This window comes from Saimiri boliviensis, assembly GCF_048565385.1.
Source record: "Saimiri boliviensis isolate mSaiBol1 chromosome 19 unlocalized genomic scaffold, mSaiBol1.pri SUPER_19_unloc_3, whole genome shotgun sequence".
Classification (NCBI taxonomy): domain Eukaryota; kingdom Metazoa; phylum Chordata; class Mammalia; order Primates; family Cebidae; genus Saimiri; species Saimiri boliviensis.
Genome location: NW_027412504.1, coordinates 687,316 through 701,391, shown reverse-complemented (window position 1 = coordinate 701,391; position 14,076 = coordinate 687,316). Strand labels below are relative to the sequence as shown.

Sequence of the window (14,076 nt, the reverse complement as noted above, 5' to 3'; positions counted from 1 at the left end):
TGATCTATCTCTCTTCACTTTTCCTGATTTCCCTTCCCATGGTCAGGAATTTTTTTTTTTTTTTTTTTTTTTGTAATTAAGTTCTGAAGTGCATGTGCAGATCTTGCAGGACTGATGCATAGGTAAGCACATGTCATGGTGGTTTGCTGCCTGCATCCCCCCATCACCTACATGAGGCACTTCTCCCAATGTTCTTGTGCTGTGTTTTTCAGCTCCGTGAAGTCATTTATGTTCTTCTCTAAGCTGATTATTCTAGTTAGCATTTCATCTAACCTTTTTTCAAGGTTTTTAGCTTCTTTGCATTAGGTTAGAACATGTTCCTTTATCTCAGAGAAGTTTGTTATTACACATCTTCTGAAGCCTGCTTCTGTCAATTCATCAAATTCATTCTCCATCCAGTTTTGTTCCCTTGCTGGTTAGGAGTTGTGATCCCTTGGAGGAGGAGAGTCGTTCTGGTCTGTGGCGATTTCATTTTTTGTGTGTTTTTTTATTCCAAACTTTGTGGATTTTTCTACGTTTGGTCTTTGAAGTTGGTGACTTTTGGATGGGATCTCTGAGTGGACATGCCTTCTGTTGATGTTGAAGCTACTTCTTTCTCTTTTTTTTTTTTTTTTTTTTTTCAGTTTTTCTTCCAACAGGCCTCTCTGCTATAGAACTACTGGAGGTCCACTGGAGACTGTGTTTGCCTGGGAATCACCTGTGGTGCTGCAGAACAGCAAAGATTGCTGCCTGTTCTTTCCTCTGGTAGCTTCATCCCAGAAGGGTACCCACCAGATATCAGCCAGAGCTCTCCTCTATGAGGTATCTTTTTGGATATATGGGGGTCAGTGAGTCACTTGAGGAGTCAGTCTCTCTCTTATCTGAGCTCAAGTGTTGGGCTGGGAGCTTCATTGCTCCGTTGAGAGCTGCTGGGCAGGGACGTTTAAGTCTGCTGCAGCAGAACTCACAGTTACCCCTTTCCCAGGTGCTCTGTTCCTGGAAGGTGATGTTTTATTTATAAGTCTCTGATGTGCTGCTGCCTTTTTGTGTCAGAGGTGTCCTGCTCAGCAAGGAGGGAGCCTAGTCGCAATCTGCCTGTAGAGGCACTGCTGAGCTGCTGCGCGCTCAGTCCAGATGCTGTGTAAACTTTGCTTTTGTTTACACAGGTAAGGTTAGAACTGCCTCGGCATCGGCGGATGCCCTTTCCCCCACTAAGCTCCATCATCCCGGGTTGAGCTCAAACTGTTCTGCTGACTGCAAAACTGTCATGCCAGTGTGCTTCAGTTGGCTGGTCTTTGTTGTGGGACACCTGCCACTCAAGGTCACTTGGCTCCCTGCCTTCAGCTCCCCTTTTTTCTGGGGAGTGGGAGGCTCTGTCTTGCAGGTGTTCCAGGTGCCAGCCAAAACGGCCACTGAGATTTGTGCTTAAAACTCATGGCACTGGCTGAAGTGGCCTCTCAGATTCGTGCTGGTCAGCCACAGCGCTTTTTGGCCCAGCTAAAATCTCCTGGTGCGGGATATAAAGACCATGGGAGAAGTGCAGTATCTGAACTAAGTGCAGTAGTGGCTTTAGAAGTTTCCCGATGGCCTCTGTTGGGTAGGAGGGACATCCTCCAGCCAGTTGCACTTCCCAGGTGAGTCAGTGCTCCACCCTGCCTCAGTTTGCCCCCCTTAGGCTATGCCCACTGTGCAAGCAGTTCCATTGAGGTGAACCTGGTACCTCGGTTGGAAATGCCGAGGTCACTTGCCTTCTGCATTGTTCTCACTGGGAACTGTGCTCCAGAGCAGTTCCTATTCTGCCATCTTGGCAGAAGTATGGAAGCTTCTAAAGAAGCTTTAAGTGCTAGTAAATACAGATTAAATGAATGAATGATAGATAAGCAAAAGAATTCGAGAAAGAAGGCAGAAGGAAAAAGGAAGAAGAGCCAGAAGAAAATGGAGGAGACCAGTGTGGCAGGGGGGAGGAGAAGAGAGAGAACTAATGGCTGTAATAATTTTATTTTTAAAACATTATCTACAATAATTAATATCACCCAATAGAAAAGTGTTATTTAAGGGGAACACTCAACCCATCAGCAATGAAAAGCAGCTAGTTCACTGAAATTGATATTCCATATCATCAACTAAGTCAAATATATTTTATTAATAATATTTGATTGATGAGAGAAGTAGCTTTTCTGTTTCTATTTTGGAGAGATAATCAAAACAAATGCCAGTGTTTACTATCCTTTCAAGCCATATCCTCATATGTTTCAATTTTAGTTGGATAAGGGAAAAATGACTGTGGATAGTGACAATCCTCATTACTGTGACAACAGTCTCTCAAAGTTCTCACAGCACAATAATATAGTTTTACAGACCCATTTATCAAATACTTTCACCCGAAATTGAGAAAATATTTAAGGAGAATGAAACCAACTGGTGATTCTATTCTCATCATTTTTTAAGAATTTTTTTTAAATTTTACTTTAAGTGCATAGTGTATCTGGCATTTCTCCCCAAGTTATCCTTCCGCACCCTCCACTCCCTCGCCACCCTCCACTGTCCCTCTCCTAACCTCCACAACTGCCCCCAGTGTGTGATGCTTTTCTCCCTGAGTTCACGTGTTCTCATTGTTCCACACCCACCTATGAGTGAGAACATGTGGTGTTTGGCTTTCTGTTCTTGTGTCATTTTCCTGAGAATGATGGTTTCCAGATTCATCCAAGTTCCTGTGAAGAACACGAACTCATCGTTTTTTATGGCTGCTTACTATTCCATGGTGTATATGTACCACATTTTATTTGTCCAGTCTATCATTGATGGGCATTTGGGTTGGTTCCAGGTCTTTGCTATTGTACACAGAACTGCAATGAACATATGTGTGCATGTGTCTTTATAGTAGAACAATTTATAGTTCTTTAGGTATATACCCAATAATGGGATTGCTGGGTAAAATGGAATTTCTATTTCTAGATCCTTGAGAAATCGCCACACTGCCTTCCACAATGGTTGAACTAATTTACACTCCACTCCCCCAACTGTGTAAGAGTGTTCCTATTTGTCCACATTCTCTCCAGTATCTGTTGTCTCTAGATTTTTTTGATGATCGTCATTCTAAATGGCATGAGATGATATCTCAATGTGGTTTTGGTTTGCATTTCTGAAATGACCACTGATGATGAGCATTTTTTCATGTTTCTTGGCCTCATATATGTCTTCTTTTGAAAAGTGTCTGCTCATATCCTTTTCCCACTTTTACATGGGGTTGTTTGCTTTTTTTCTTGTATATCTATTTTAGTTCCTTGTAGATTCTGGATATTAGCCCTTTGTCAGATGGGTAGATCACAAATATTTTTTCCCATTCTCTTGGTTGCTGATTCACTCTAATGGTGATCCTTTTGCTGTACAGAAGCTGTGGAGGTTAATTAGATCACATTTGTCTATCTTGGCTTTTATTGCTATTGCTTTTGGTGTTTTAGTTAGGAAGTCCATGCCTATGCCTATGTCCTGTATGGTTTTGCCAACATTTTCTTCTAGAGTTTTTATGGTGTTAGGTTTTATGTTTAAATATTTGATCCATCTGGAATTAATTTCAGTGTAAGGTGACAGGTAGGGGTCCAGTTTCTGCTTTCAGCATATTGCCAGCGAGTTTTCCAGACATGATTTATTAAACGTGGAGTCCTTTCCTCATTGGTTGTTTTGCCAGGTTTGTCAAAGATCAGATGGTTGTAGATGTGTGGTGTTTCTTCTGGGGTCTCTATTTTGTTCCATTGGTCTATGTCTCTGTTTTGGTACCAGTACCATGCTGTTTTGATACCAGTACCATGCTGTTTTGATTACTATAGCCTTGTAGTATAGTTTGAAGTCTGGCAATGTGATGTCCCTGGCTTTGTTTTCTGCTTAGAATTGTCTTGGCTGTGAGGGATCTCTTGTGATTCCATATGAAGTAGAAAGTGTTTGTTTTTTTTTTTTCAGTTCTGTGAAGAAGTTCATTGGTAGCTTGATGGGGATAGCATTTGGGCAGTATGGCCATTTTCATGATACTGATTCTTCCTAACCCTGAGCATGGAATATTTCTCCATCTGTTTGTGTCCTCTGTTATTTTGTTGAGCAGTGGTTTGTAGGTCTCCTTGAAGAGGTCCTTTACATCCTTTTTTAGTTGTATTCCTTGGTATTTTATTCTCTTTGTAGCAGTTGTGAATGGGAGTTTACTCATGATTTGGCTCTCTGTTTGTCTGTTGGTATATAGGAAGACCTGTGACTTCTACACAATTATTTTGTATCCTGAGACTTTGCTGAAGTTGCTTATCAGTTTCAGAAGATTTTGGACTGAGACGATGGTCTTCTAAATATACAATCATGTCATCTGCAAATAGAGACACTATGACTTCCTTATTTCATAATCGATTACCCTGTATTTCTATTTCTTGGCTGATTGCTCTGGCTAGAATATCCAATAATATGTTGAATAGGAGTGGTGAGAGAGGGCATCCTTGTCCAGTGCCTGATTTCAAAGGAATTCTTCCAGCTTTTGCCCTTTCATTATGATATTGAACTGAACAAGCTGTAGGCTTGTCATACATAGATTTTATCATTTTATGCTAAATTCCGCCAGTACCTAGTTTATTGAGAGTTTTTACCATGAAGCACTGTTGAATTTTATCAAAGACCTTCTCTGCATCTATTGAGATAATCATGTGGTTTTGGACTTTGGTTCCTTTATGTGATGGACTACATTTATGGATTTGCATATGTTCAACCAGCCTTGCATTCCTGGGGTGAAGCCTACTTGGTCGTGACAGATAAGCTTCTAGATGTGCTGTTGCAGTCAGTTTGCCAGTATTTTATTGAAGATTTTTTCATCGATATTCATCATGGAGATTGGGCTGAAGTTTTCTTTTTTAGTTGAGTCTCTGCCCGGTTTTGGTATCAGGATGATGTTGGTCTCACAAAATGAGTTAGGGAGGATTCTCTCTCTTCGTATTGATTGATAGTTTCAGAAGGAATGAAACCAGCTTCTTTTTGTATTTCTGGTAGAATTCATCTGTGAACCCTCTGGACCTGGACTTTGGTTGGTTGGTAGGCTATTGATTCCTGCCTCTACTTCAGCCCTTGTTATTGATCTACTCAGGGTTTCAACTTCCTCCTGGTTTCGTCTTGGTAGAGTACAAATGTCGAGGAATTTATTCATTTCATCCAGGTTTACTGGTTTATATGCATAAAGTTATTTGTAGTAATCTCTGATTGTAGTTTGTATTTCTGTGGAGTCAGTGGTCATATCCCCTTTATCATTTTCTATTGCATCTATTTCATTCTTCTCCCTTTTCTTTTTTATTAATCTGGCTAGGGCTCTGTCTATTTTGTTGATCTCCTCAAAAAATCTGCTCCTGGATTTATTGATTTTATGAAGGGCTTTTTGTGTCTCTGTCTCCTTCAGTTCTGTTCTGATCTTAGTTAATTCTTGTCTTCTGCTAGCTTTTGAGATTTTTTTGACCTTTCTCTTCTAGCTCTTTTAATTTTTACAATAGAGTGTCAATTTTAGATCTTTCCTTGCATCTCTAGTTGGCATTTGTTACTATAAATTGCCTTCTCGACACTGCTTTAAAAGTGTCCCGGAGATTCTGGCACGTTGTGTCTTTGTTCTCATTTGTTTCAAAGAACATCTTTATTTCTGCCTTCATTTCATTGTTTATCCAGTCGACATTCAGGAGCCAGTTGTTCTATTTTCATGAAGTTCTGCAGTTCTGAGTTAGTTTCTTAATTCTGAGTTCTAATTTGATTGCATACGGTCTGAGAGACGGTTATGATTTCCTTTGTTTTGCATTTACTTAGGAGTGATTTATTTCAAATTATGTGGTCAGTTTTAGAGTAGGTGCTGTGTGGTGCTGATCAGAATGTATATTCTATGGATTTGGGTTGGATATTTCTGTAGATGTCTATTAGGTCTGCTTGGTCCAGATCTGAGTTCATGTCCTGGACCTCCTTCCTAATTTTCTGTCTCAATGATATGTCTAATAGTAACAATGGACTGTTAAAGTATCCCATTATTATTATGTGGGAGTCTAAGTCTCTTTGTAAGTCATTAAGGACTTGCATTATGTTCCTCTGTGCTACCCTGGTGCTCCTGTATTGACTGCATAAATATTTAGGATCGTTAGCTCTTCTTGTTGCATTGATCCTTTTACCTTTATGTAATGCCCTTCTTTGTGTCTTTTGATCTTTGTTGTTTTAAAGTCCATTTTATCAGAGACTAGGATTGCAGCTCCTGCTTTTTATTTGCTCTCAATTTGCTTGTCACGTCTTTCTGCATCCCTTTATTTTTAGCCTACATGTGTCCTTGCACAAGTGATGGGTTTCCTGAATACAGCACACTGATGGGTTTTGACATTTTATACAATCAGATGGTCTATGTCTTTTAATTGGGTCATTTAGTCCACTTACATTTAAGGATAATTTTGTTATGTGTGAATTGGATACTGCCATTTTGATGCTAGCAGGCTGTTTTGTCCTTTAGTTGACACATTGTCTTCATTGTGTCGATGGTCTTTACCATTTGGTACATTTTTGGAGTGGCTGTTACTGATTGCTCCTTTCCTTGATTAGTGCTCCTTTCAGGAGCTCTCATAAGGCAGGCCTGGTGTTGAGAAAATCTCTCAGTAATTGCTTGTCCATAAAGGATTTTCTTTCTCCTTCGAATGTGAAGCTTAGTTTGGTCGGATATTAAATTCTAGGTTGACAGTTCTTTTCTCTAAGGATGTTGAATATTGGCCCCCACTCTCTTCTGGCTTGTAGGGTTTGTGTGGAGAGATCCGCTGTGAGTCTGGTGGGCTTCCCTTTGAGGATAACCTGACTTTCTCTTTTGCTGCCCTCAGCATTTTTTCCTTCATTTCGACCCTGGCGAATCTGACGATTATGTGCCTTGGGGTTGCTCTTCTTGAGGTATATCTTTGTGGTGTTCTCCATACTTCCTGGACTTGAATAGTGGCCTGCCTTGCTGGGTTGGGGAAGTTCTCCTGGATAATATCCTGAAGAGTGTTTTCCAGCTTGCATTCATTCTTTCTGTACATTGAGGTACGCCTATCAAACGTAGATTAGGTCTTTTCACATAATCCCATATTTCTTGGAGGCTTTGTTCATTTCTTTTCACTCTTTTCTCTCTATTCTTGCCTTCTTATTTTACTTCATTGCATTGATTTTCAATCTCTGATATTTTTTATTCTGCTTGGTCAGTTCTGCTTTTGAAACTTGTGTATGCTTCATGAAGTTGTTGTGGTGTGTTTTTCAGCTCCATCAAGTCGTTTCTATTCTTCTCTAATCTATTTATTCTAATCAGTATATCATCTAACCTTTTTTCTAGGTTCTTAGTTTCTTTGCATTGGGTTAGCACATGTTCTTTTAGCTCTGAGAAGTTTGTTATTACCCACCTTCTGAAGCCGATTTCTGTCAATTCATCAGATTCATTCTCCATCTATCTTTGATCCTTAGCTGGTGAGGAGTTATGATGCCTTGGATGAGAAGAAGTCTTCTGGTTTTTGGTGTTTTCTTCCTCTTTGCGCTGGTTTCTTCTCATTTTAGTGGCTTTATCTACCTGTGGACTTTGTACTTGGGGACTTTCAGGTGGGGTCTCTAAATGGATGCCCTTTTTATTGATGTTGAAGCTATTTCTTTCCACTTAGTTTTCCTACTAACAGTCCAGCCCCTCTGCTGCAGGATCACTGGAGGTGCTGTCAAGATCCCACTCACCTGGAGATCACCCGTGGGGCTGCAGAACAGCAAGGGTTGCTGCCGGTTTCTGCCTCCGCTATCCTCATACCAAAATTGTATCCACCAGATGTTGGCCTGAGCTTTCCTTTATGAGGTGTCTTTTTGTGTATATGGGGCTCAGAGAATTGCTTGAGGAGACATTCTGTCCCTTATAAGAGCTCAAGTGCTGTGCTGGAAGTTCTGCTGTTTCATGCAGAGCTGCTGGGCTGGTACCTTTAACTCTGCTGCAGCTGAACTCATAACCTGCTGTTTTCCCAGGTGCTCTGTCCTAGGAAGGTCAGCCTTATTTATAAGTTCCTGCCATGCTGCTGCCTTTTTTCTTAGATGCCCTGCCTGGCACAAAGTAGTCTGCATCGGTAGTGGCCAGACTGCCTTGGTATTGGGGGTTGCCCTTCCCCCCACGGAGTTGGGCCATCCCAGTTTCAGCCGCGCTTGTTGTGAAACTCTTAATCCAGAGTGTTTCAGATTTCTTGTCTCGTGGGTGTGGTACCAATCAAGCCAGATCACATCACCTGGTTTCCTGTCTCAGCCCCCTCCCTTTCAGTTGAATGGACAGCTCTGTCTCCCAGGCATTCCAGGCACCAGTTGAAATGGCCACCCAAACTTTTGTGAGTTTCTTTGTCCTGATGCATCCCTGGCTGAAACTGCTGAAATGAAAACTCATGGCACTTTTATGCTCAGGAATCTCCTGGTCTGTTGGCATTGAAAACTTCTTTGGAAATGTAGTGAGCACTCACTGCACTGTTCTTGCCTGGAACTACATTCCGAAGATGTTCCTATTCAGGCATCTTGGATCTTCCTTAATCTTATGATTTCTAAGAAAAACTCTATAAGTCGTATATTAATTATTATTAATATTTTGAATTAAAAGCTTCTTTTGTATTATGTGTTTACACCACAGACGTAACGGTGATTTTCTGGAGGATCACTAGAACTAGCATCAGACAACATAGGGAAAATTCTTCACAATATACTATATACATCTGTGTGTATTACACACATGTACATATAAATACACACACACACACATATATATACACACCTATATACATACACACACACACACAAACACACACACACACACACACGTTTATTTTGAAACAGAGTCTCACACAGTCTGTCGCCCAGGTTGGAGTGCAATGGCATGATCTCAGCTCACAGCAACCTCCACCTCCTGGTTCACATGATTCTCCTACCTAAACCTTTTGAGTAGCTGGGATTACAGGTGCACACCACCATTCCTGGTTATTTTTTTTATTTTTAGTAGAGATGAAGTTTCCCTATGCTGGTCACACTGGTCTCTAACTTCTGACCTCGTGATCCATGCACCTCAGCAGATAGGATTATAGGTGTGAGCCACTGCTCCCAGCCACATGTAGAAGTGCAGTACTACATACAACACTGAACATTACATGCTGCTGGGATTACAGGTGTGAGCCACAGTATCCAGCTGCATATATTTTTTTTATTTCTCTTTTTAAGAATCCTGATCTTAAATGAGTTCACAGTTGTATGTAGAAGTGCAATGCTTAGATGCAGATGTGTACATATAGGATACAATACTTAGATTTAAGTTATGAATAAATGTAATTCTTATAACTGACTATAACAGTATTAGAAAAGTCATATATTGATAAAACCTTCTTCAGAAAAAGGAACTTAAAAACTTAGAGGAACTGCTTCTGTTTAAATATATGCATAGCTAAGGCTCTTACAATGGTGTGGTTTATAGGATAGATATCAGAGTGTAAATCCAATTTTAAAAACGTAGTCAAATGTATTAATCTTATTTTTTATGCCTATGATTATTTTGTAATTCAGAGAAAGGCTTTTCCAATTCTGAACTTCTTTAAAATCCTCTAGTGATTTATTTTTCATGATGTTTAAATCAATATTGAAACTTTCTGGAATTTACACTCTATTAGGTTTGAAGTTTTGTCCAACTTTTTTTCAGTTACATATTCACCATGGGAATTCTTTCATTATACAAATATACATCTTATGCTTTAAATTCAGAGGAAATTATGATATGTTATTCTATTTGGTGCTAACTAAAATGTTGCTTTGTTGACTTAGAGTTCTCTTAGCCATAAGAAAGAAAAAGACCTCTTGCATTAAAATAGCATGTTCTGGGGAAAAATTGCCATGCTTAGACTGGAAATAGACAAAATTCAACAGCAGAACCTGCTAAGGGAAAAAAATCTTTGGAGGACATTGAAAGTGTGAAAGAAAAGAATGCTAATATTCAAAAGGCTATAAAATTGGATAAGGAAGAATGAACAAAGACAGTATTTAAAGACAGTGGACAGCTTAGCATTTTGACAACGAAGAATAAAATGGTCAGTTCTGAATTGGAGAATGTGAGACACAACTAGGAAACACTGGAAATGGAAATTCAATCATGTCCTTGTAGACTGGCTACTGATCTACATGACTGTGACCAAAGCCAGATAGCAGAAAGAGACTTCTTTCCAGAGAACAAAACCTCAACAGGTTTATTTACAAGAGACAATGAATTCTCATACATCTAACCTGAAAGAGAACAGCAAGATTCTTTCTGAAAAACTGTAATGCTTATTGTAAAAATTAACAGCCTAAAAATTCAGCTCCATCACACAAGATAAACTGTGAAAGAAAAGACAGGACAGGCTGCCATCTTTCCTGTTGGAGTAACTTAATTATTCCAGCCTGTGGGCATTGGAGAGTACAAACTGACCAGGTGCAGAAGAGTTCCCGCAGCACAGCACAGCTGCTTTACCAAATCATGGCCAGACTGCTTCTGTTAGCAGGCTCCTGATCCTGTTCCTTCTTACTGAACAGGACCTCCCACCTGGTGCTTACAGCTACCCTCACAGGTGTTCCCTGGCCAATGGAGATTTGAAACATTCCTTAAACAGAGCTCCCACAGAGAAAGGCAGGCCACCATCTTTGCTGTTTGGATGATAGGTTCTGGCCTTAGGGCTTTGTAGAACCCAAGCTGACCAGGGGTGTAAGTGGTAGCTCAGCACAGCAGAGCCCCCTGGCAAAAACATGGCCAGACCCTTGTTTAAGTCAATCCCCAACCACATTTTTAATCACTGGGTACAGCCTTTCAACCAGGGTCTCTGGCTGCCTTCACTGCTGTTCTCTGGTTGACAGATGTTTCAGGCCTCCTTGAATCAGAGCTTCCAGAGAGAGGACCAGACTGTCATCTTAGTTGTTTGGGAAACTCAGCCATTTCAACCTTGGGACTTCAGAGTGTCTGAGGGAACCAGGGGCTGAAGTGAACCCCCAGCACAGCACAACTGCTCTACAGAAACATGGCCAGACTTTTTTAAAAGCAAGTCTCTGATCTTGTTCCTCCTGACTAGACAAGACTTCTGAACTTGTTTCAGCCACCTCTCGTAGTTGTGTCCAGATTGGCAACAGGATTGTACCTCAGTGGTACAGAGCTCCCAGAGGAAGAGGCAGGCTATTATCTTTGTCTTTTTGCAGGCTTCGCTAGTGATACCTTGATTCGCTGAAAGATATGAGGCAATTAGGGACTGGAGTGGACCCCCAGTATACCACAGCAGCCTTATGGGAAAGTGGCTGAACCGTTACGTGGGTGCTGGTTTCCATATCTCCTCGATGAGCAGGTCCTCCTGGCTTGGGTCTTTATCCAGGACCCCACTGAAACCATCAAGCCAGTAGCAACTTGGCAATTTCTTGGACAGAGCTTCACAGATCGACTGAAATCCTCTCTGCCACTGCCTCTGCAGTGGATCTGCCCTTGTTACCTTCAGAATATCAAGAAAGCAAAGACCCTAAGTGCCATATTGATAACTCTAACAAGCTGCAGTTGACCCAAGGAACAAGGCAGTCCATCTCTTGTGGATACCACATACCCCCCACTGCTTATCACTGGACAGGGAACTCTGGCTTGGGCCCATAGAACAGACCCTCCATCCTTGGATGATTACACTAAGTGATGGCTAACTCACATCTTTCTGGGGTAGAGGCGCAGGAGACAAGCAAAGTGATGGAGTAGGAAGCCAGCTGATGTGAAGCCCAGAGGGCAGGCACAGCTATCTCTCTAGGCTCTACTTGGTCTTATGAGACACTTTATCCCAGCACTTTAGGAGTGTGGAGGTCAGATCAGCCACATCTCATGTGAAGATTGCCCAGCAGAGATCAGGTATGAGATTTTCCCTATTAATAAAAGGAGACTTGCTTAAATAAGTCTGGCCACGTTTTTGTAGAGCAGCTGTGCTGTGCTGGGGCCTCACTTTTCCGAGAGTTATCTGAGGCGTGATATCTACTGGGCATTCTTGCACATGAGATGAAGCTGGTCTGACCTCAGCACTCCTTAGTCTGCTTGCCTCTCCCAGGGCCCCAGCCTGGCCACGCCTGCCTACAGGGCACTCTCAGCTGCCCACACCTTTGTTTCTGTGCCAGTGGACCATGCCTGAGCAGTGAAGAGATGCAGCAAAGCGGACCCTTCAGGCACGCACCCGTCTCTACATTGCTTCTCCAAACTGAAGCTCTTTATACACAAACGTCCTACATCACTCTGCTGGTGTGTGTTTAAATGAGTGGATTTTGCTGCACTTACCCTACCAGCACATGGGACTGTAGCACACACTTCAACCCACACCAACTCCCATTGAAGAAAGAGCCATGGCAGGGAGAGGAACAAAATCACAACCTCTTCCAACACCTTTTCCTTGTGCTAATTCTGTGCACGAAAAGGGAATGCTAATATACGTTGAGTGGTCGTTGCTGCTTAGGGGGTCACAGAGATGGCACCCAGACATGCACAGGCCAGCACCCCAGCCTGAACCAACACTACCACCAGTGCAACAGCACACACAGCAGGGGTCTTCTGGCCACCACCAAGCTGTCTTGCCTCCACCACTTCCACCACTGGGCAAATGCCAACAGGGAAGCAGGCAGGTTTGCATCTGCTAGCACTCTGCCACAGCTGCCACACTTTGCTGCCTTCAGTGCAGTAGACTCCAAACTTTGAGGAGCCAGAGAACAAAGTTGAGACCCAATATAAGTTTCCCAGAGTTAAAGCACACAGCCCAGGAATTGAGAGGTGAATTTTGGCCCCCTAAAATCCTCCAAAACCAAAGGCAGCTGCCTGATTCTACCCTAAACCACAATCAAAACCTCAAGATCATCAAATATGATATAAGAAAAATATCCTGTGCAAAGGTCAGCAAAGGTTGAAGGTGAATAAGCTCATAAAGATGAGGAAGAATCAGTGCAAGAACACTGAAACTCAAGAAGTCAGCATGCCTTCTTTCCTCCAGATGATTACATCAACTGTTCAGCCTGTTCAAGTTTTCAGAACTGGCCAGAGGCTGTCATATCTGCAATGATACAAGTAGAATTCAGAATGTGGATAGAAACAAAGTTCACTAAGTGAAAGAAGTATGTCATCATCCAATGCAAGGAGGCCAAAAATCATTGTAAAACATCGCAGGAGCTAACAGGCAATATATCCAGTATAAACAACATTACTGGTGCTCACTTTGGCAGCACATATATTAAAATTGGAATGATTCAGAGAAGATTAGCATGGCCCCTGCTCAAGGAGGACCAAAAAATTCATGAAGCATTCCATATTTGTAGAAAGAATCAATATCGTGAAAATGGCCATACTGCCCAAAGTAATTTATAGATTCAATGCTGTCCCCCTCAAGCTACCAATGATCTTATTCACAGAACTGGAAAACCCCACCTTAAACTTCATATGGAATCAAAAGAGAGTGTGCATAGCCAAGACATTGCTAAGCAAAAAGAACAAAGTCAGAGGCATCATGCTACCCGATTTCAAACTATAATAGAAAGCTACAGTAATCAAAACAGCATGGTACTGGTACTAAAACAGAGAAATAGACCAATGGAACAGAACAGAGGTCCTGGTGGCAATGGCACACATCTACAACCATCTCATCTTTGACAAACCTGAGAAAGACAAGCAATGGGTAAAGGATTTCTTGTTTAATAATTGTTGTTGGGAAAATAGGCTACCAGTGTCCAGAAAGCAGAAACTGGACCTCTTCCTTTCACCTTACAGTAGAATTACCTCCAGATGGATTAAAGATCTAGACATAAGACCTAATGCCATAAAAAAATCTAGACAAAAAATAGGCAAAGCCATTCAGGACATAGGTGTAGGCAAGTACTTCATGACTAAAACACCAAAAGCATTGGCAACAAAAAGGAAAATAGACAAATGGGACCTTATTAATCTCCAGAGCTTATGTACAGCAAAAGAAACCATCATTAGAGTGAGCCAGCAACCAGCAGAATGAGAAACAATTATTGCAATCTACCCATCTGACAAATGGCTAATAGCCATAATCTACAAAGAAATAAAGC

The 14,076-nt window shown here is 41.5% G+C and overlaps 1 non-coding gene across 1 annotated transcript; it reads left to right on the top strand.

Moving 5' to 3' along the window:
* Nucleotides 1-13,214: 13,214 nt before the first annotated feature.
* Nucleotides 13,215-13,321, top strand: LOC141583331 (U6 spliceosomal RNA). Its single transcript, XR_012516003.1, has one exon. It is a non-coding gene; the product is annotated as a U6 spliceosomal RNA (small nuclear RNA).
* Nucleotides 13,322-14,076: the final 755 nt, after the last annotated feature.